Source organism: Pan troglodytes, chromosome 14 (assembly GCF_028858775.2).
Source record: "Pan troglodytes isolate AG18354 chromosome 14, NHGRI_mPanTro3-v2.0_pri, whole genome shotgun sequence".
Taxonomy (NCBI): Eukaryota; Metazoa; Chordata; class Mammalia; order Primates; family Hominidae; genus Pan; species Pan troglodytes.
Window position 1 is genome coordinate 93,244,097 of NC_072412.2, and position 24,388 is coordinate 93,268,484.

At 32.3% G+C, this 24,388-nt stretch overlaps 1 long non-coding RNA gene across 2 annotated transcripts in view; it reads right to left on the minus strand.

Annotated features, from left to right (window-relative positions):
* The window catches only part of LOC129136851 (uncharacterized), an 86,921-nt gene that overhangs the window by 44,100 nt on the left and 18,433 nt on the right, over window positions 1-24,388 (minus strand). The window contains exon 2 of one of the 2 annotated variants that reach the window (XR_008538862.2): window positions 20,917-21,064. The exons of the other annotated variant lie outside the window; for it this stretch is intronic. This is a non-coding gene — a long non-coding RNA (uncharacterized LOC129136851). The remainder of the gene's footprint in view (window positions 1-20,916; window positions 21,065-24,388) is intronic. 2 annotated transcript variants of the gene reach the window in all.

Consider the following 24,388-nt stretch of genomic DNA (forward strand, 5'->3'; position numbering starts at 1 on the left):
TTATTCATGTATTTGTTATCTGTCTCTACTACTGGAAGTTATCGTCTGTGTACCAAGGACATTATCTGCCTATTCTCTGCAAATTCCCTAAAGCCATGTGTGACATATTAAGTGCTAAAAATACATGAATTAAATACTGATTGAGAGATAAACATAATTTATATTTTGTTTCCCATCTATTGGTCACCTTTTCCTGTTATCTGGTGACATTGATATCTTACATAAACAGTAAAATCGGAAAATTCCAGAATTATTTCTTGTGACCACATGTTTCTGTTCATGTATGCGGGCAAAAATAAAAAGTACTATTTAAGTCAATGATGAGTTGGGTTTTACTATGTATATAATTTTTAGATAGAACTTACATTGGATGGATTACATATGAGGAAATTTGCTTATTTTTTCTGTATTTTAGGAAAATGGAAACTAGGCATCTCTAAAGGTACCATAATCAAGACAGTGTGGAATTGGCATAAGATGGAAGTATAAGTGAATAAAACAAAGTAGAGTCCAGAACTATTTAGTTTCCATAAATCTGCTCTGCTTCATGAGGTTAGACAGTTGGTTTAGTGAATAACCAATTTTTTAAAGTACATTGGAATAGATGTTGAATCACATGGGCTATATTTGGACTTCAGTTCACTTGGTGAATGACTTTGGACAAATTGTAGATATTTACCCCTGCTACTGCATCACTTTCTCCCATCAGCTGAGCCCAGGACCTAGCCTTTTTGCAAAATACCTAAATTTATGATATTTTTTCTGTTTCCTCTTAACAAGCTGCTGCATATTCCTTCAAAACCGTCTAATTCCAGAACAACTTTATAAGAACCAAATTTCACCCCCAAAATTTGTAAATAGAGACATCACTGTCTCCATTGTTTTAGCTAATATTCATTGAATGCATACATTTTGAGATCTATTTTAAGCTCTTTACTTGTATTAATAAAATTAATGTATTATCTCCACAATGTTACTAGTATATAAACGAAGAAACTGAAGCATGATGAGGTTAAGTACCATAGCTCAAGAAAGCCACAAGTTTAAATGTGACTAAATTGCAATTTCTAAATTTTGTTTTTATAAATCTAAACTTCTTTCCTGATATATAAATTGCTGCATTTAATTTTTTTCAGCATATCTGCACTTGCATATACTGCAACCAAAATAAATTAAAATGTACAAAAGCAATTTCATCATTTTCTCTCAAAATGAAGAAATTTGTATATTTTGTTGCATTTATTATGAAGTTGAATGAACATTGTCTTAGCCAAAAATCTGGAAGTTCTCCTTTTATTATCTTCACATTCAAACCTGTCACTATTTTTTTAATTGCATTTTCTTACTAATTCCCTAATCAATTCAATACAAAGTATTTCTAGATCGTCCTCAGTTCAAGTGCCTGTCGTTATTTGTGAGAATTGCTTTATCATACTCTGAGTTAGTTTTCGCAAATGTTCTGATATCTGGTCTATTTTGGACACTGTTGCAATAGTAATCTACCTAATAATCAAGTTTGATCATGCCATCAAGGCTACATATAATTTTTCAATGCTTCTCCACAGTACCTTGAACAGTTAACATATTTTTAATTACTCTGTTCCTCTATTAAAGGATGAGCTCTTTGAAGGCAAATCTTTAATCTCCCATCCTAGTGCTTGATAATAATACAAAAAATTTAAAAAGTCTATTAAGGCAAGTAAAAAAATGAAGAGGATATGTGAATTAAAACTCTTCAATATAAACAGTATAGCAATTGAAAGCATCAGTCTGGCTTATTTTTTTACTATATTTTTATTGTATTTTGACAGTATCTGAAGAAAAATACAAAATAAAATGAAGGGTTCACATTAATTCATAATGGATATCTTTAAAAAATAAATGCCTCAAGGACTCATTTCTTTGATTAAATATATTTATACACAACCTGAGAGCATATCAGCTGCTGAAGTTATCCCAAATTGGAAATCTTAAAAATTATTTGAATGTTGAAATCAATGAGCAACAATATTCATTAAACCTTATCATATAATCACTACTATCAAAATGGTATTTAAAGTTGAGGAAGACAGTTGTTTATAAAAACAAGTCAGAAAATAATATAAATTTAATAGAGATGACAATCAGTGCATAAAAAATTTATACTTTTAGAAGAACCAGATATTTTATTAATTTAGGAAAAATTCAATCAGTTTTACTCATTTGGAAGAATTGGTAGAGAAAATTAGTTATTGCCATTGTGAAATAGACGTGCAAATTGGCTACTTGGTTTTCATTAACATAGATCTGAGGAAAGACAATTTGTTTGTTTATTTTTTGGTTGCTTTCTTGATTTCTTTCTTCCTTTGCTTCTTTGTTTCTTCCTTCTTTTCTTCCTTTTTTCTTCTAATAAAAAAAGTCTTTATCCAGGTGTTTCATTAGGTTGATGGCAATGGTTAAATAATAAAGATTATTTGATCATGAAAATAAAAGATAATTTATTGAATTAGTTTATTATAATAAAAATTAAAATTATTTCTTGAAAAGCAACTCAATATTGAAGTACTCTATGCATTTCAAAAATTTTAATTTAGTTTCTCATAGCCTTAGTATATTAAAAATTAATGTAATTATACAAATTTGAGAAAGACCAGAAAATTATATAACATCAATTATAGTAACATATTTTATTGAGACTAAGGATTACTGTAATTTAATTTAATGTATTTTATCATTTAAAATGATAAATTTTAAAAATAATATTTTGTATAAAATATTTGATATTATGTAATGTGGGTAACTCCCAGAGTAAAATTACATGAAAAATAATAAACAAAATAACTAAAATGTATTAACTTAGTAACAATTAAGGAAATAGTAATTGATATAGTTTACCTGACAAAGAACATACTCCCTTACCTAATTTTAAACTTGTAAAATGATCAGTATGTTTTTATTTATTTATTTATTTATTTATTATTTTTATTTTATTATTATTATACTTTAAGTTTTAGGGTACATGTGCACAATGTGCAGGTTTGTTACATATGTATACATTTGCCATGCTGGTGTGCTGCACCCATTAACTCATCATTTAGCATTAGGTATATCTCCTAATGCTATCCCTCCCCCTTCCCCCCACTCCACAACAGTCCCCAGAGTGTGATGTTCCCCTTCTTGTGTCCATGTGTTCTCATTGTTCAATTCCCACCTATGAGTGAGAACTTGCAGTGTTTGGTTTTTTGTTCTTGCGATAGTTTACTGAGAATGATGATTTCCAGCTTCAACCATGTCCCTACAAAGGACATGAACTCATCATTTTTATGGCTGCATAGTATTCCATGGTGTATATGTGCCACATTTTCTTAATCCAGTCTATCATTGATGGACATTTGGGTTGGTTCCAAGTCTTTGCTATTGTGAAAAGTGCTGCAATAAACATACGTGTGCATGTGTCTTTTAAAGACTATTATTCAATGCCTAATTTTAGTTAGAATCAGTCACATATAGAGTATCCCTTTTTCTATGCTTCAGAAGGGCTATTAGTAATGCTTTTCTTTATACTGAATTTCACACAATTTTTGCCAAGGTAATGATTAACATGGTTTTATTCTAACTTACTTCACCTTTCAAATCTATAATCTTCTTCGTGGAGATTAAGAGGAAGAAACAAAGGAAAGATTATGATTTAGAAATACTATTAAGATTAGCATCTATGATATGCTAAAATCATTATACAACATTTAGCCTCTAGAAGTAATATCAATATCATCTTAAATCTCTGAAACAGCAATTGGATGATCTGATGACAGGATAATTGTCAATGTATATGTTCACATATATAAGTATGGAAATTATATAAGCAATTTATGTGTATGCGTGTACATGCCCAATTTGAAGAAACACATGGCTGTATACTCAGCCTTTTAATTCTAAGTGAGAAATCAGAGAATCTTCAAATTCTTAAGCTTAACGCTTATGTTTTACAGTGTTTCTTAAGTTATGTCAAATATACAAAATTCAGAAAGGCAAAGACTCCCTTGTTGCTAGTTTGTGAGGCAAAGTTCCAGCTAGACTGGTTGGGAAAAATAAAATGTAAATTTCCCCTCACTTTAGGGGCGATGTTAAGAGATAAGGAAAGACAAACCATCAAGAGCAAATGTGAGAAAGCGGGGAATTGAAAAGTACATTTACAGAGTTAGGTAAGCTGATTTAATGGTTTCATATATATAAGCAGTTGAAAGCAACTGAGACTAAGAATGCCAGGTTATCTAGGGTTCCAAATTTTGAAAAATGTTTGGAATTTATCCAGCAGGCAAACCAGAGATAACAGGATTTTCGATCTCAATATTTGCCTGATCAATGTCCTACTTTAGTAGGATTCATCTGAAGGTAATATATTGGATAGATTGAATGAGAAAAACTTTGGAGGGGAGGCACAAATAAATCAGCTAAAAGTTTTCTTTAATTCTCTGGATGTAAGGCTACAGACCCTTACTTAAGACTGTAATTTTTGGCAGTGGTAATAGAAAGGAAGGGACAGGTTTGAGATATTGTGTAAAATAAATTGAATGAGCTCATGAACAATTGAAAATAATAGGCTTAAAGCTTTCATTTTTCGTTGCGTCTCAGCTAAGTTTTTGTATCACAATGATGCTGGCCTCTTAAAATGAATTAGGGTAGGAGTTAACGTCCCCTTTATCATTTCTGATTGTGTTTATTTGGATTTTCTATTTTTTTCTTTATTAACTTAGCTAGCAGGCAATCGATCTTATTTATTCTTTCAAATAACCAGCTTTTGGTGTCATTGATCTTTTGTATAATTTTTCACATCTCAATTTCATTCCGTTCAGCTCTGATTAGGTTATTAATTTTCTTCTGCAGCTTTGGGGTGGGTTTGCTCTTGTTTTTCCAGTTCCTCTAGATGTGATGGTAGATTGCTAACTGGAGATCTTTCTAACTTTTTCATGTGGGCATTTAGCACTATAAAATTTCTTCTAACATGGATATAGCTGTGTTCCAGAGATTTCAATATGTTGTATTTTTGTTTTTCTTAGTTTCAAACAATTATTTTTCTGCCTTAATTTCATTGTTTACCCATGTCATTCGGGAGCAGCTTATTTAATTTCCATGCAAAAACAATTAAAACCCACATGATCATTTCAATAGATGCTTTCAATTAAATTCAACATCCCTTCATGTTAAAAAAGCCTCAGAAAACTAGGGATCTAGGAAACATATCTAAAAATAAGGAGCCAATGATGGCAAACCCACAGCCAACATTATACTAAACGGACAAAAGCTGGAAAAATTCTCCTGAGAACCAGAACAAGACAAGGATGACCACTCTCATCACTCCTATTCAACATAGTACTAGAAGTTCTAGCCAGAGCAATTAGGCAAGAGAAAGTAAAAGGCATCCAAACAAGAAAAGAAGAGGTCAAGCTATCTCTCTTCACATATGATATTATTTTATACCTAGAAAACCCCACAGTCTCTACCCAAGAGCTCTTCGATCTGATTAACAACTACGGCAAAGTTTCAGTACCAAAAATCAATGTAAAAAAATCAGTAGCATTTCTATACACCAATAATGTCCAATCTGAGAGACAAATCAAGAATGAAATCCCATTAACAAATAGCCACATACAAAAAAATAAAATATAGGAATACAGCTAACCAGGGAGGCAAGGTCTCTAAAATGAGAGTTACAAAACACTGCTGAAAGAAATCAGAGATGACACAGACAAATGGGAAAACATTACATGCTCATGAATAGAAATAATTAATGTTTAATGCTATCCCTATTAAACTATCAATGACATTTTTCACAGAATTAGAAAAACTATTCTAAAATTCATACAGAGCCAAAAAAGAATCCAAATGGCCATAGCAATACTGAGCAAAAAGAACAAATCCAGAGGCATCACACTACCCAACTTTAAACTATATTACAAGGCTACAGTAACTAAAACATCATAGTACTGGTAGAAAAACAGATCATAAGTCAATGGTACAGATTAGAGAAACCAGAAATAAACAAAATTGACAAAAACAAGCAATGGAGAAGGAACCCCCTATTCAATAATTTGTGTTGGGAGAACAGGCTAGTTATATGCAGAACTGGAGCCCTTTCTTTAACCATATGCAAAAATCAACACAAGGTAGGTTAAAGACTTAAATATAAAACCTAAAACCATAAAAAAGAAGATAATCTAGGAAATATCATTGTGAACATAGGCCCTATAAAAATTTCATGATGAAGACTTCAAAAGTAACTGCAACAAAAATAAGTGTGACCTAATTAAGCTAAAGAGCTTCTCCACAGCAAAAGAAACTGTCAACAGAGTAAACAGACAACCTTCAGAATGGGGGAAATATTTGCAAACTATTCATCTGACAAAGGTCTAATATGCAGAATCTATAAGGAATTTAAACAAATTAACAAGCAAAAAATAAACAGCCCTATTAAAAGATAAACAAAGACATGAACAGAAACTTCCCAAAAGAAGACATACATATGGCCAACAAGCACATGAAAAAATGCTCAACATCAATAATCGTCAGAGAAATGCATCAAAACCACAATGAGATATCATCTCACACCAGTCAGAGTGGCTATTATTACAAAGTCAGAAAATAACAGATGCTGGTAAGGCTGTGGAAAAAAGGGAATCCTTATACTACTGCCATTGGGAATGTAAATTAGCCCAGCCACTGTGCAAAGCAGTTTGGAGATTTCTCCAATAACTTATAAGTAGAGCTACTATTTCACCCAGCAACCCAATTCCTGGGTATATACCCAAATAAATATAAATAATTCTATCCTAAAGAGACATGCACATTATATTCATTGCAGCACAATTTACAATAGCAAAGCCATAGAATCAATCTAGATGCCCAATAAGATTCTCTAGATAAAGGAAATGTGTTAAATATGCACCATGGCATACTATGCTGTTAATAAAATGAATAAAATCATGTTCTTTGCAGCAACATGCATGGAGCTGGAGGCCATTATCCTAAGCAAGTTAATGCAGGAACAGAAAATCAAATACTGCATGTTCTCACTTAAAAGTGGGAGCTAAACATTGAGTACACATGAACACAGAAAAAAAGGGAACAATGGATACTGGGGTTTACTTGAGTGTGGAGAGTGGAAGGAGGGTGAGATTGGAAAAACTATTATAGTACTTATCAGGTACTATAATCCTTAAGTGGGTGACTAAATAATCTGTACACCAAACCCCCGCAACATGCAATTAATCCATGTAACAAACCTGCCCGTATACCCCATGATCCTAAAATAAAAGTTTGAAAGAAAAACAACAACAACAACAAAAAATGTAGGAAGAGTTAAATGTATCTATCACAGTTCTCTAGGGTAAGCTGAGGTGAGGGATGGCAGATTTGAGCCTTCTAATAATATCCATTACTGCTCCACAAACCATCTTAAATATTAACAATATTAAATATACCTCTAATAATAATACAGTTTTAATTTATATTTTTATAATTTTAGAAAAGTAGAAAATAAAGCATTTTTAAAGTTTGTGTTATTTTTTACCATTTAAAAATAATATTTAAGGTGATTTCCATGAAAAACTTTAACAAAAATTTCTTAATCTGTGATTCTTTCTTCTATGTTATTGAGCCAGTCTCTCTAAATCCTCCTGTATATAAATTCTGAAGCACTACAGATCAAGACAAGGGTGACGAACTGTGAGATTAGTGTTAGTAATAACAGGACATTCATAGTTCAATGGGTTTTATGTCAAAGGCTTTATGTCCACATTTGTAGAATTATTTTAAAGATGCATTGAGTTTGAGATGGTAAGACATAGAAATATATAGCTAGTGACTAGAAACGTAGGACTGAAGCTCAGCGTGAGGTCAGGGGAGAAATAAGACATTAATTAGAGGGTTAAATGTTGATAGGATTACAAAAAGCTGTAATAGGTTATGGAAGAATGAATTACAGCAAGGCAGAAGGATACAAATCAGAGGAACAGAAAGAAAAGAACGTTGATATAAAGTAAGCTTCCAAGAGGAGAATTTCAAAATGGGGAGATGTTGATCAATGTCGAATGCTGCAGAGTCAAGAAAAATGATGATGGCATATACTATGCTGCTGTTCAACACATACTAATTGAATATGTGGAATAAATGAGATACCATAGTAAGTTCTGAGAAATAACTTTCAATAGATCGTGACAGACAGAAGTCAGATTTCAGCGTTTTAGACAAGATTATGTAGTAAAATAAAATAAATCCTTGAGGTCAACTATGCTGACTTATATTCTAAAGGTAGCATCTAATATGGTCTCTGGAAGTTACTTGGAGATTAGTGAGTAATTATACATCATGAAATAAGAAGAAAAAACAGGATGGTATTTTTAAAAAATGTATAGAAAACTACCACTTACTAAATGACTCCTGTGTGACAGTATAGTCAGTCCTCAGTACCCATGGATTCAATCAACCATGAATCAAAGTTTTAAAAAAAAACACTGTGTCTATACTGAACATGTGCAGGTTTTTTCTTGTTATTATTCCCTAAACAATGCAGTAGAATGACTATTTACAAATCATTTACATAGTATTACAATTATAAGGAATATAGAAATGATTTAAAATATACAGAAGAATGTGCATAACTCATATGTAAATACTACACCATTTGGTATCAGGGACTTGAGCATCCGAGGATGTGGGTATCCATGAAAGGTCCTAGAACCAGCCCACTGTGTATACCTAAGGATGACTCTTCTTTGTTAGATGTGTAAGTATGTTAATTTAATTAATTTTCATGAGGTTCTAAATCCATTTCATACATCAGGGAAAATTAACTTAAACATTAAAGATTAATTGTTAGAGGTCATGAATGTTGAAATAAGAATAAAAATGTCCAAGTTTCAAAGGCTGTATCTTCTCCATTATGCATGTCAAATTTGTAGGTTCTTCTCAAGAACTCAATGAAGATATAGTGTATGGGGAGGGTTTTGAATAGGTGGCAGTGACAAATTAAGTGTCTAAGGAAAAGTAGGGCTGTCTAAAAGAAGAGGAGCACTTTGATTAGCACGTACAGAGACATAAAAAATGGTTGAAAGAAGGAGAAAATGTTGTCTTATATACAACTCCATTTTATAGTTCAGGGATGCTTTGATAATTACAGAGTTCCAGAGGGAATTAAATAAAACATTTAATTCACATAAAAGAAAATTAAGGAATAACACAATAAAGTGTGGATTCTTAGGGGAGGCTAGAAGGAATTATTGATGTACAGAAAAACTAAGAAAACAAGTGAGAGATTTCAGAAGGAAAGAAGCATAATGTGCTCCATGCATTCTTCACCATGCAATTTTCATGGAGTCTGAATTTAAATTAAATGTGTAACTGACATGTAAAGAAAACTAACAAAGATGCCTATTAATCTGAGCACACAGTAATCTATCTCTTATACATACATAATTTTTTAAATGGCATACTTCCTTTCAAATACAGCTAACTTGTTTAAAATATTGACATATCTGTATGCCATATTAGATGAAATATATATTCATAATATTCAGCACCAATATTAATATAAATGAATTCTAGTACAATTCAACTTTTATTTCATGCACATGTAGATATCTTAAAACAGTATATCTATTTTAAATCTATTAATGTACAAAATATGTAAATCTATAGATATTTATTTCTCTGTCAATTCTACACCAGTAATCATATCAAATATTTGTAAATCATGAGACTAAACATACTGTAAGTATAATGGTGAAGAATATCTTTATATTATAATTATAAGAAGTTTAGTTCCATAAGTGAGATAGAATTATTGGAACTGTTTTATTTTTATGTGCAATAACTTTGCTTGAATGAAATATCATTCTGGATTCTTCTGTCAGTTTAAACCGGACAACACCTTTTATTTATTCACAGAGACTGTATTTTGAAATGCAAAAGTTTCAGATGAATTGCCACTGAGATATCTGTCCCTATATTGGAAGGTAGATAGAGTGGGAATGAAGTTAAGAAAGGACAATGTGTTTTCTCAAATTCTCCTGGTTTTCATGCTTTAATATTGTGATTGCCAGTTATATAAAGATTATTTTATTTATGGTTGCTCTAAATTCCAATTCCTGTTACATAATATTATATAAATGGTCTACAGAATATCCTAATAGCTTTGCATAAAATACAAATTGTTTTCCACTTCAACACATTCTAAGAAATTAGGAAATAATCTACAGTTCATGCATATACATACACACACAGATACATATATATGTATTATCTATTTATAACCCTAATAAATTAAATAATAATATTTGTATTTAAACATCTTATTTTATATATTAAATTATATATAATATAGATATATATTTGTATATACATTCTAGATTCCTTAGAAAACTAGTAGCAACATATTGATAAAACATCTTTATCCTTTATATGTAAGTCTATTAATAGAAGTAACTATACAGGCCCATTTCTGACAAGTTACGTATTCAACACTTTTGGCCAAATAATTATTTCAAAGAGTGAACATTTATGTTTTATGATATTTATACTTGTCATTGAAAGAGATTTTATGATTATAATGTTGAAATTATTTGTAAAATGACAAAGTTAACAGGAATAATAACTATAAAATAGTTCTTAAAATAATGGGGTTAATCTGAACATTGAAATTGTTAATATAACATTTAACAAATTATTAAAAGTTGATGATGTTTTAATAATGGTGAATTAACATGGAGTTCTTGTCACCCCTGCTCATGAATACAGAAACTCAGTCTTTCTTCTTCACAGGCCAACTGGTTTTGACTTTAGTGCTGACCTATAGTGGGTGTTTTCAGTTAACTGTTTTCTAGGTATTTTTTTTAATGGTATTGTAAAAGAATGCCTTAAAATCAACAGCAGAATGAACTTCCTACCCTCTCAAAAAGATTGACATAGAAAATATGTCAATAGAAAATGAAGTTGCATGTCTGTTAAATTTTACAAATGACTCCTTTCTTCAACTAAATAATTTAAGATTTTGAGTCACTTCATAATTTTAAGGCTCAACATTTTGATCTAATATATAGATCTAATTTTCTTCCAGAAAATTTTATATATCTTAATATAGAAAACTAAACCAATAAAATGAATATTTGATTGTATAATTGAACAAGCAGAGAACCTATGAACTTGCCAAATATATACTTTCTATCACATTAGAATTAGTTACTGGAAATGTCTTGATATTAACTTAAGAATAAGTTGATTTGTATTAATGTGAGAATATATGTGTGCACTCAATATTTTTTCCAATTAGAAAGAAAAAGAAGATATAAATTTTGTAATTACATTTTTTTCTCAAAATTGTTGCAGTGAATTGCAACAGTTTCAACTGCCACCTCTTTTTGCAAGGAAAAAGTATCTCTCTCTCTCTCTCTCTCTCTCTCTTTCTAGAGACAGAAATTACCACTGGATTTCTTAGTAGTCAGGTGAAGATGCTATTAAACTTGATAATCATATTGGAGCATTTATGACTAATGTAAAATGCAGAAAATACACAAAGGAGTAAAGCATGATATTTGACATGAAGTAGCTTATAAACGCATAATAATTAGTCAAGTATACCATAACCATAATGTTATGTGAAGGGAGATAAATTCCAAAATATACTTAAAACATAATGATTGTTCAGAAGGCAAGGAAGTTATGTGCAGGTAATAATCAAAAAAGAATAAAGGAGGACACAAAGGTTGATAGGAGCATTGAAAATTAAACAGTCTCCATAGTGAGAGATGAAGGAGAATACATGTAGGCAGAGAGGACACCATATGTGAGGTGTAAGCACACATATTGGGTGTATTCAATAATCAATAAATAGTTCACTTTGGCTGTGGTGCACGACTTGTATAAGGGGTGCTGGGATAAAATCCTGGAAAGAAAAGTTGGATTCATATTGTTTTTTCAGACTTTGATGTTCTTAAATATATATATTACAAGATATTTAGAGCCTTTCATCTCATTGGTGAGCAAACTGTTACACAAAATAGTTACTTGCCTTGACCAAGAGTACCCAAGGAATTAAAAAATGAGATTAGAACATTAGAAAATGGATATCGTTACCCCCAAGTTTATTACTTTATTAATACCTTCATCCTCATCTACCAGAGCCCTACCTAGGTTTGAATTCCACTCTCAATTACTAATTAGTTGGCCCTCAGATTTTTATTTAACCTCTGTTGGCTCCACTTCTCTCATTTCTGAAGTAAGGTTATCAATAATACCTATTTTATATAATTATGAATATTGAATGAAGTAATACATATGAAGGTTAGAACAAGCAAGCATTGGTTAGAACACAGCAAGCATTCAATAAAATGCTATTACATTATTTTATTAATAGTATCCTCTTAAAAGAGGTGATGCATATGTTTGCGGTATAAATTGTGGCAATGGTTTACTTATCTCTATTTGTATAGATTAAATACGTACAGTTTTGTATGTCAATCAAACTTCAATAAATTGTTTTTTAAAAATATTTTTTAAGTTAAAAAGTAATATTCCTGTTCTGCAGACACAGACTCTCACAAAAGCCAAAATATTGGTTCATTTATGTTGAGCAAAAGTGTTGGTATTTTATCCAGAAGAGTAGTTATAATGCATCAACCATTAATTGATTCATTTATTAAGTATTTGTTTGGATCCTATAATCTGACTGCCTACCTATCATGTTAAAATGAGTGCATCATAAAAGAGAGAAAAAGAAACAAGTAAAATTAATTTTAAAATTAATAACATGTTATTTAACTCACTATATCCCAAATATTATTTCCACATGTAGTCATTGTCAAAATCACTGATGAAATATTTTACATTTTTACATTATTTATTGTATTAAATATTTGAAATCTGATGTGTATTTTACACTTACAGCACAGCTGAAATCTGAATGGCCACATTTCAAGTGCTCATGGCCACTTATGGCTATTGCTTAGAGCATTAGATACTATAGACAGTGCAAGATTATTGCTCTCTGCACAAGGAGATATACTGCTTAGTGTTTATGAGCATAGATTCTGCAGCCAGAGTTACTGTCAGGTTAATTTCAAATCTCACTGTTGTTACAATATTTAAAAACTATGTAATTTTGGATAAGTTACTTGGTGTCCTGTTCTCAATTTGGCCATATTACAATGAGGCTTATAAATCTCCAAAAAGATCACAATATAATGAGGATTAAATTAGCAAAAGCCTGTAATATTCTTAAAACTGTTCAATAATCATTCTGAGTTCCTATCTTTGATCATAGGTTAAAAAATAGACATGAACTGTTTGTTTTGAATTCAAATATGATTTATCTCACCCTCCTTCATTTTAAAGACAAAGCTTCCCCTTTCAAATTACAGACATTCTATTTAAATGGTATGCTAGCTTCTTTTGTGATAAACATTAGTTTTGTGTTTCTCAGGCTAATATTTTGTAAAAGAAACTGCTAAACTTTAGGTTAAGCTATTTCATTGTAGAACAGTGTGTCAGACTTTGTGAAGAAATATGTAGAGAATAAATAAGGTCTTTTGCAGAGCAAGCTGTGACATACAGAAAGGCCAATCATTATGATCTTTAACTTCTAATCACATTATATCAAATAAAATATTATCTAAAATAAATAATCTTTAAGGAAAACTATGCAGTCTATTTTTCCTATATATTCAAAAATCTACTCAGGATTAAGCTATGCAATCAGAGAGCTATATAAATAGGAAGTATTCAATTTGTTCCTCAGAGCATTGTTTCAGTATGATGTCATTACTCACAATAAGTAACAATGTAATTGTTTTAAATTCACCTGTGTGTAGACTGTAATACTATCTGTTAAAATGTTATCTTAATTTCATTATTCAGGATTTGTTTTATAAGAATTCCTGAGTGGATTCCACATATTAGAAATATTTGTGCTTGTCCTAAGGATTTGCCTGTATTTCACAAACAGTACGTATTACTTAACGTAGAGATTTCCCATTCACATTAGTGACAAGAAAACTTGATGTCAAAATTTGGTTTTGGCCTTAGTGATTGCATGGAAATTTTACATATACATTTTGACTTAAACTCCATTTTAAATCCTTAGTTCTGTCCCCCCTTTATTTTATCCTTTACATTCTGTTCTGATTTGCTATGTTGAGGCATTTCATTTATCTCTATAATCTACCTCAAGACCTTTTTGTAAGGATAAAAATAAAATGAAATAAATTGAGATGATACAAAAGGAAGGAAGCAGAAGAAATGAAGTCAGAAAGAAATATAATACAGAATCATACATCTGAGTGCTGAAAGGTGCAAGAAAACAGTGCAAAAACTGAAACTGCATCTGATTTTGCCATATGGTAATGGTAAGATGGTATAAGGCATACATTTTTAGCCACCTTAGCCAATACCTGAAAATACTTATTCCCATCCTTATTTCTTTCCCTGTTCTCTAGAAGATACTAGATATCTTTTCTTATTTGATCAGTTCTATCAGAGTAAAAACCTTTAATCATACTTTGGATAACATTCCTTATAAATATGCTTAGTCAATTATTTGAAAATTTCATCACTGAGTAATTCCCATGAGCTTACAAATGAGCTCAAGTTTCTGCCATTCAAATAATAGAAAATTTTAAAACTGTTCTCAAGCAAACCTCACTTCCTTACTATCTTCCTGTTCATCACGTTCCTATGCTGTTTTGCTATTGTTACATCTTCATACCCCACTCACTCATCTCTTCATATTGTGATTTCTACCTGCAACACAATACTGGCTTCCTTACTGGCCATGGCAGTGGACTTTTCAAATTGTCCCTTACTTGATCTCTCTTTAGCATATCTATAATTCTCTGCCTCTTATTAAACTTGTTTCATTAATCTCTATGATTCTATTCTTCCTTTCTTCTTTTAACTCTCAGACATTTTAGTCCTGTGTGATTCTTGTTGCCATTTCAAAATTCTTATTCTTTCAATTCCTTCATGATTTTGTGTTTTCATTGGACATACTTGCTTTACAAAATTTAATAGGCACCCCATGTTTTGAATCTACAGTTTTATTATTACCATTAGTTGTGACCTGAACATTTGTGCCCCCCCAAATTCTAATGTTCAAGGCTAATCACCAATGTGATAGCATTAAGCGGTGATGGTCTTTGGGAGGTGATTAGATGATGTGGGTGCAACTCTCATGAAGTGGATTAGTTCTCTTATAAAAGAGGCCCCAGAGAGCTGCTTACTTTGTCTCTCAAATCATATGAGGACACAGCTAAGAGGTGCCATCTACGGACTGCAGAGGAGGCCCTTATCAGACTCTAAGTCTGTCAGTGTCTTGATCTGGACTTGCAGCCTCCACAACTGTGAGAAATAAACTTATGTAGCTTATAAGCAACCTACTTTATGGCATTTTGTTATATTAGCTCAAATGGAGTAAGATTGTCTTCAGTAAGGATTTAAAATACAAACCACTCTCCTGAGTATTCAGCCATATAACAATGTCCGTTCCCTGAGTATAGGTATTAAGATTTCTTCTTCTTCTTCTTCTTCTTCTTCTTCTTCTTCTTCTTCTTCTTCTTCTTCTTCTTCTTCTTCTTCTTCTTCTTCTTCTTCTTTTTTGAGACAGAGCCTCGCTCTGTCACCCAGGCTGGAGTGCAGTGGTGCCATCTCGGCTCACTGCAACCTCCACCTCCCGGGTTCAAGGGATTCTTCTGCCTCAGCCTCCCGAGTAGATGGGAATAAAGGTGCATGCCACCATGCCCGGTTAATTTTTGTATTTTTAGTAGAGACGGTGTTTCACCATATTGGCAAGACTGGTCTCGAACTCCTGACCTTGTGATCCGCCTGCCTCAGCCTCCCAAAGTGCTGGGATTACAGGCATGAGCCACCATGCCTGGCCACCTGTTGAGATTTCTACAAGCACTACAATCTCCACAAATTCAAATTTAACTCACTACTTTCTCCAAAAAGTCCACAGAGATAATAAAAATAAAAATTAACACTACCACTAATAAATACTGGATGAGTCCTGGATAATAGATTAATAATAAATTATTGATATTTAACATATATAATTAAAAGTAATTAATTTAATATATAACTAATAAACTCTATCATCATAAAACTATAAGACAGTAAATATTTTTCCCCGTTTTACAGACAAAAAGTAGAGGTGTAGGTGAATTGAATACATCGCTCAAGATACACAGATGTTCTGAGCAGTAGAGTGAGCATTTGAATCTAGGCAGTCTGACAGGACATGCTCTTAATAATTACTCTATACTGTGTCTTTTTTTTAAGTATTTAAGCTTGAAAACACACAAATACTCATTGTTATTATAATGGAAATATTAACACTTTAATGGTCTCATTGTATATATGGTATAGGTATTTTTATTGTCCTAATTTTACAGACAAGACTGCTGAATTGCAGAGAGATTGAATAATTTGCCCCAAATCCAACCCTAGGTTATCTTATTCAAATTCCATCTGTTTCCATTACTTCTATTTCATTTGCAATAGTTGTTAACCATTCATCTACTCATTCATTTATCTGTTCAACTCAAATATACGGGTAATGTTTGGTGCCTCTTGGATAATTTGTGGTCATGAAAAATACAGTCAGGGTTTTTCCCTCCTTTCTGGCTTATATTCTAGTAAAGGGATACAACATAAAATTTGACAAAGATAAAAATAGAATAGTTTAAGGCGGTAATGATGTCAATAAAGGGAAACAACATAAAATTTGACAAAGATAAAAATAGAATAGTTTAAGGCGGTAATGATGTCAATAAAGGGAAAATTGAATAATTTAAATTAGAAATGAGTTCTACAAAAGAAAATGTTGGAGTATGATTTGGAGAGAACATGGACTGGTAGTTTAGGAAAAACTTCTGTGAGAACGTAACATTTGTTTAACAGACGAATGATGAGAACTAGAAGTTTGAATGGCTAGCCAACATTAACAAATTCATTATTTAAAATTTAACTTTCAGTGAGGTTTTTGGTTATTATATGATTCAATTTTAAAGGTGTTAAAGTTAATATGTGTTTTGCTAGAGCACACTTGACTTTTAATACATTTCTTCTGAGACGCTAGAATGAACAAATCTAATGAATCATAAGACAATATAATTTGTTAAATTAGTTTATGTTAAAGTAGGCTTTATTTTTATCTCTTGAAACATGAATTTTGGGGGACATATTCAAACAATAGCACATTCCATTTCTTCCCTCCTCTAAATAAATTTAATATTTGTTTCAGATAAAACATCTCAAGCTTTAAATTTGGGGATGACCACCCTCAATTTTTGATACTCATCTATAATTCAACCAAGTTGGAGAAAAAATTTCCCAGAACACAAGTATCTGTCCTAACTTTGATGCAAATTATCAGTAAAGTATAACTGAGTCTACCATTGTATTGGGTACATGAGAAACAAATAAAGCTTTTATTTTACTCATGAGAAAAAGATGGAAATAAAGTTTACAGCACCTTGCAAAAAAAATAAAAAGTATGATTCATGCTATATTAGTTCATTTTGTTCTGCTGCATCAGAAATATGAGACTGGGTAATGTTTAATGAACACACATTTATTTGGCTCATAGTTCTAGAAATTGGGAAGTCCAAGAACATGACACTGCCATCTGGTAAGGGTCTTCTTTCTATGTCATAAAATGGCAGAAAGCATAACATGAGTAAGAGAGATAATTGCATGAGAGGAAGCAAGAGATTGAACTAGAAGCTTCAAGTGCTTTTATAATCTGCATTAATTCATCCATAAGGGTGGACCCCTTATGACCTAAACACCTCCCATTAGGCTTCACTTCTTAATACTATTTTATTGGGAATTAAATTTCCAACACATGAATTTGGGGGAACATATTCAAACCATAGCACTCTCCATTTCCTGCTTCCTTTAAACACATAAGGTATTCTTAGCATGCCTTGGTAACATGTCTTATGGTGTCACTCAGTGTGTAGGACATATAATGATTAGTTAAGTCTATGCAAATGGAGAAGATGGCTATACTAGTCTGTTCTCATGCTGGTAATAAAGACATACCTGAGACTGGATAATTTATAAAGGAAAGAGTTTTAATTGACTCACAGTTCCATATGGCTGGGGAGGCCTCACAATCATGACTGAAGGTGAATGAGGATCACAGTCACATCTTACATAGCATCAGGGAAGACAGTGTGTGAAGGGGAATTCCGCTTTATAAAACCATCAGATCATGTGAGACTTATTCACTATCAGGAGAACAGCACAGGAAATACCTGCCCCCATGATTTAATTACCTCCCACCAAGTCCCTCCCACAACACGTGAGAATTATGGGAGCTACAATTCAAGGTGAGATTGGGGTGGGGACACAGCCAAACCACATCAATGGTCAAAAGAAAGAAAAAGGTTTTCAACAATTTCTGCTACTGAATTCCCTGAAGATCTTAATTAAGAGAATTATTTATTTCCTTTGGTACTATGGTAATATAGGTATAGTAATAGCTAATGAGTTATCAATCAGAAACTAATTTAAAATGTCATTGATGTAAGAGAATTAAGGTAATAGCTTGTAGCTAGTGGTAACTAAGAGTTTTTATTTTAAATAATTTTTAACTACATTAGTACTAATTACTGGGTTAATAATTAATATGTTTAGGCAAATGGCTAATGAAATGGTATACTAGATTTAGAATGAAAAGACACTTTGGCAATGTCACAGATTAAGATAATTTTTGCCAAAAAGGAAAACAAATAGTGATACCTCTGTTATTTATCTCAGAAGTTCTTTGTAAAGAAAAAATGAGATATGTCAAAGTTTTGGTTATCATTAACTCACCATATAAATCAAAGGAAGTGTTACCCTTATTTAGACAGGGATGGTTATAATTTTATGTCATATTAATGCCTTTATTTCCATTGAATATGATTTCCAGGCGCTTAGAAAAAAATTTCAAGAACTGAACTAAGAAGTCCTTGCAGTATGTGTGTGAAAGTTCAATAATATTGACAACACTGTATTTAGATTCATTATTTATAGAACTTTCAATTTATTTATGGTAACAAGGGCTCTCATACATCTATTCCTATATCTATTTTGTCCTAGTTTTCCCTTCCTTAGTATTATGGTTAGGGTAGACAAAAGCTTATAACAAGCATAATCATAAACATTTTGCCAAATCATTTATTCAGAATAAGTTTTTCTATAACAAAAGGAGGTTTTCATACATCTCCTTTGGTCATATGTCCAAAGGTCATATCACACTGTAGGAGGGAACCAATAAGATTCTATGAGGTATAGGAAAAAATTAGATCCAACATGTATATTTATTTTATTGTGTATCTTTGAATTTATTTTATAAATATATTTTCTAATGTTTATATTAATAGATTGTAGTTTGCATATAACATATAAATAATTAAATACATATTAGCTTGCATGCATTATTTTTTGTTGATGGGATATAATCAACAATCATAATCTTGGTTTCCAGCATGAGTATGGAATTTAAAAATTGTCAGTTTCCAACAACAAGAGTGATATCTCCCATGCCTAAATGATTAGGCGCAACAGCTAAACACTAAAAGTTCTAATGATAGTTAGACATAGTTTACTTGATGCTAAGAATCTTACATTCTTCTGGAGAAAACAGACATATAAATTGGCAGTAAGAATACAAGTTAACAGGCCTGGCGTGGTGGCTCACACCTGTAATCCCAGCACTTTGGGAGGCCGAGGTGGGCAAATCACGAGGTCAGGAGATCGAGACCATCCTGGCTAACACGGTGAAACCCCGTCTCTACTAAAAAATAAAAAAAAAATAGCCGGGCTTGGTACGGTGGCTGCCTGTAGTCCCAGCTACTTGGGAGGCTGAGGCAGGAGAATGGCATGAACCCGGGAGGCGGAGCTTGCAGTGAGCCGAGATTGCGCCACTGCACTCCAGCCTGGACAACAGAGCGAGACTCCGTCTCAAAAAAGAAAAAAAAAAAAAGAATGTAAGTTAACAGTGGAAGGACAGGAACAAACAGAGGAAGCTGTGTACTGCAACTGTATAATTTATTATACAAATGGGAATATTTGTGAGTAAAAGTGGTCACTCTTTATAATTCAGCTAAGAAAACAGATGTAAACTGGTGCTACAACTGGAAACAAAATATTTATGTTCACCCTAATGATATGGGAGCACATGCAAGCACCTCAGAATGAAAACAAGAGGAGAGTCAGGAAAAGTTCCAGGGAGGAAGTGACATCTATACTGCATTAAAAAGATACATTCATGTACAATCAATCAGGAAAATGTGAGTAGGAGAAGAGGAGGAGTGTGGCAGGATCCTGCCTCCAAACTTTCCATTGATAAACAGGTGCTATTACCTAAGAGAGCATCACTGGATCAGACAGCTACAATTCATGCAATGGAACTGCTATACCGTGGTCTTGAGTTTGACAGATGGCAGGTGGCTTGGGGAAAGATGAATCTGGAAAGGCAAACCCAGAGTAAACTGCTTTCCCAAATAGGGGATACAAAAAACTTCTGGCAGTGATCAAGCTATCTCGCCAAGGTCACACAGACCACAGGTAGTCAACTTGAAAATACAAGTTTATGTTTCTGGATGCCCGGGCTAAGAATCTATTTACTATACTGTGAGAATCTTATTTCCCAATTCAATGACCCAAATAGCTGTGAAGAATAAAATATTGCATTTTATGTTAAAATTCTAAGGATTACTGTATAAAGTAGTCACTTGAGATTTATCTCATAAAAAGCATATGTTAATAGTTGTTCAAAGTACCTAGCCTGTAAAATGTCTTTTAGCTTTGAAGAAATATTCAGCTAATCATACTGTTAAAATACTGTCATATCATTATCCATGTATCTATAGGCTTTATGTAGTTTAAAAAAATGAATACCTTAGATATTGATAAACTGTCTCCAGAGTTCTGCCAAGATTCCTAGTATTCCAAGGCTTGAAGTGGTCGTTGATTACATCAATACCTTGGGGCATTCAGTTAAAACACTGCGGTAATTAACCAAAGCAAGCTGTCGATGAAATCAGCTCTGATGGATGGTAGAAAGATAAAGCTTGGATTTAGACAAAAAATGTTATATAAAGTAGACGAATTTGATAAAAATCACCTCGTTACCTTTTCTTCATAAAGTTTTGCCAACCTTTTGGCAACACTATCCCATCCACCTTATCCATGCCCGGTGCCATCCAACTGTCTGAACATCTCTCATGTGAACTGGAAGAACTCATACTGTAAGGATAGCTTATGTTTAAGTGATTTTTGTATTTCTGCACCCCTGGAGGTCGCATTTATAATGTTTAACACATCTGATATATCTTATAATATTAGTGTTGTAGAACAGGGGTCAAGGAGCTCTAGGCAAGATTTTTTTTATTTTTATCAGAGGTTTTCTGGAAGTAATACTGAAACAAATTATTAAATTTTTGGTCCTACAATGGACTTTTTGACCTTTCAGATTCCAGGGTTCACCTTTACAGTAATGGTCCATGATTGGTTTATTTTGAATTCAATAATTATTGACTGGGTTTCTTCACTTGGTAACAAAGCAGATGTATTTTAACACCTAGATGTCACACAATGTTTTCAGTTTGCATTTCTTCCTCAATGATAAATAAAGAAACTGACTCTCTATGGAGGAGTTTCATGCAACGGATATGTCCCTATGAGGGCTATCTTTCTGGATAACTACCCATCCAAGAAAGTTTACCCAGTAGGGAATCTGGAAGGAAAAATCCTATGAGCTTTAAGTCATAGCTTTTAGCCATGTAATAACATGATATTTAGTACAAATGTTTTCCTATTACAAACACATTTAATAAGAGAGAAATAACAGAAACAAAACCTGCACCAGGAACCTTAGCTAGAAGCTTTCCCCATGGTACATCTCAAACCCCAATAAACAGTTGACTCTCCAGACTCTCAGAAGCCCACCATATGAGATCAACTGGCACGTATTGGTTTTGGGAAATTGTTAATGATATGTACACTTTTGAATGACAGGGATTAAATTCTGCGTGGGCATCTGGCAGTCCAGATAACTTCACTGCATTCTTTAACAGGCAATTAAGTGTTATTTGACTAAATATTTGTATCTCCACATTTCTGGAAAAAAAAAGTCATAGCTATTCTGATGTCTTCTATAGATTCGGAGAATTGAGAACTTGCCTAATGTCACATGGTCAGTATATAGTAGGGAAGAAACAAATTGTAAAACCCTAATCGCTTCTCTCTGTTAACATATCCTCCTGCTCTTTATTAGTAAAGAGCATTTTTTTGTGTACTGAAATTTCTATTCCTGTTCATTTAGTTCAGGATGCCTAGATTCTATTGGAAGCTATGCCATCAACAAGTTTTATGACTTTTGATATGTCTGTGGATGTCAGTTGCATCATCTATAAAATATGGTGATTGAACTATGCATCTCATTTACATCTAATAATTATTTGAATCTACAGTACTTCCTATTCCTTTCCTTCATTATGCTGGTTTCAAAATACCCCTATTAGCCTCTCAATTTTACTAGCAATCTACAGAAACACAGAGAAACCAGGAGCATCTTAAATAGCACTACAATGGGCTATCAGTATAATCCATATCAGAAGAATGATACAAATTCTTCCTCAGATATTTTTCAAGGAAAAGAGAGAGAAAGGATATATAACAAATATATACATGCATACATATATACACACACATACATATACATCTATCTATATATAGATATCTATCTACATAGAGAGAGACAGATGTATATATGTATATATATGTATATATATACAGAGAGGGAGGGAGAGAGAGAACATGTTAGAATAGGTAAAATATAGACTAAAATAAAAACAACAATACAAACTTGTGAAACAATCAGAAATATTTGAACTTAAGTTACTTGATAACGTTAAAGAATTAATGCTAATTTACAAGTTTGAAATGATTTTGTGCTTGCTTTTAAAAATAACTTTTTATCTTAGAGATCCTCACTAAAATACTTGTGGGTGAAATAATATGATGTAGGGTTTTGTTATAATTTTAGATTCTGGGGGTGCATGTGCCTGATTATTACATGAGTATTATATGCTTAATGGTGGGGTTAAACTTCTAGTGCACATGTCACCCACCCAAATATTGGACACTGTAGCCAACAAGTAATGTTTCAACCCTCCCTTCCCTCTCAACCTCCCCTCTTTGGAGTCCCCAGAGTAGATTTTCTCCATCTCCATGTCCATGTGTACCCTTTGTTTAACTCCCACTTATAAGTGAGAACATACAGTACTTGATTTCTTCTTCTGTGTTAGTTCAATTAGGATAATGGCCTCCTGCCGTATCCATATGGCTGCAAATGATGTGATTTTGTTCTTTTATTGTGGCTGCATAGTATTCATGGTGTATATATGTACCAGATTTTTTATATCCAATAAGTTGTTGGTGAACCCTGTTGGTTCCATGACTTGCTAGTGTAAACAGTGCTGCCATAAACATATGAGTGTGGTTGTCCTTTTGATATAATTATTCCATTTCCTTTGGGATGTGGTATATTTAGCTTAATATAATTTGGTAGTTGAATTGGCAGGATAATAAATGAAGTAATGAGTTACAAAACTTATGAAAGTTATTTCAGGCCATGAGTTAAGGGTACATGTTCAAAATTTTTAGTAAAAATGAAAAAATATATTTACCTCACTAAAAGTAAATATTGCTTGATAATGATGATCTATGGTAATTTCAATCTAGTTTAATTAATGATGTATCTGATTAACATACGCTAAAACTGAAACTGCTTATGACAAGGTTCTTTGGTACAAATAAAGGATTTATATAAGTAGTCACAATTTTCAGTGCTTTAGATTTCATTGTTCACATATCACATACACCTTTTTACATGCCTTATTTTTTTCCTTTGTTGGTCTGTTTATTCTTAACTCCTCCTCTTAAAATAGCCAAAGAAGCTATTAATGCCTTTAGACTATAACTGAGAACTTTTACTACCACACTTCAAGACATAAGTTGAAACCACAGGTTTGTACTTAAGTAAAACAAGAAAATCTAACATTTTTTAAAACTTAAACTCATTTAATTAAGAATTCATGGGATCCTTAGTGTGCCTAGATATTTGCTAATACAGAAATGCAAACTTGGTTTCCTTTATATTACTTAATTTTTGACACAGTTTCCAGAAATGTTTTCAGGTGAAAGTGAAAACTTTCTATGTGCAAATAATCAACATTAAAGTTTCACTTCAATGCAAAAGATTTAAATATTTTTTCCTAGCTTAATTCAATAATAGCTTATCTGCCCACTTCACCTTGATATGATCTCTTTGATGCAATAAATTAAAATTAATGTGAATCAATATATT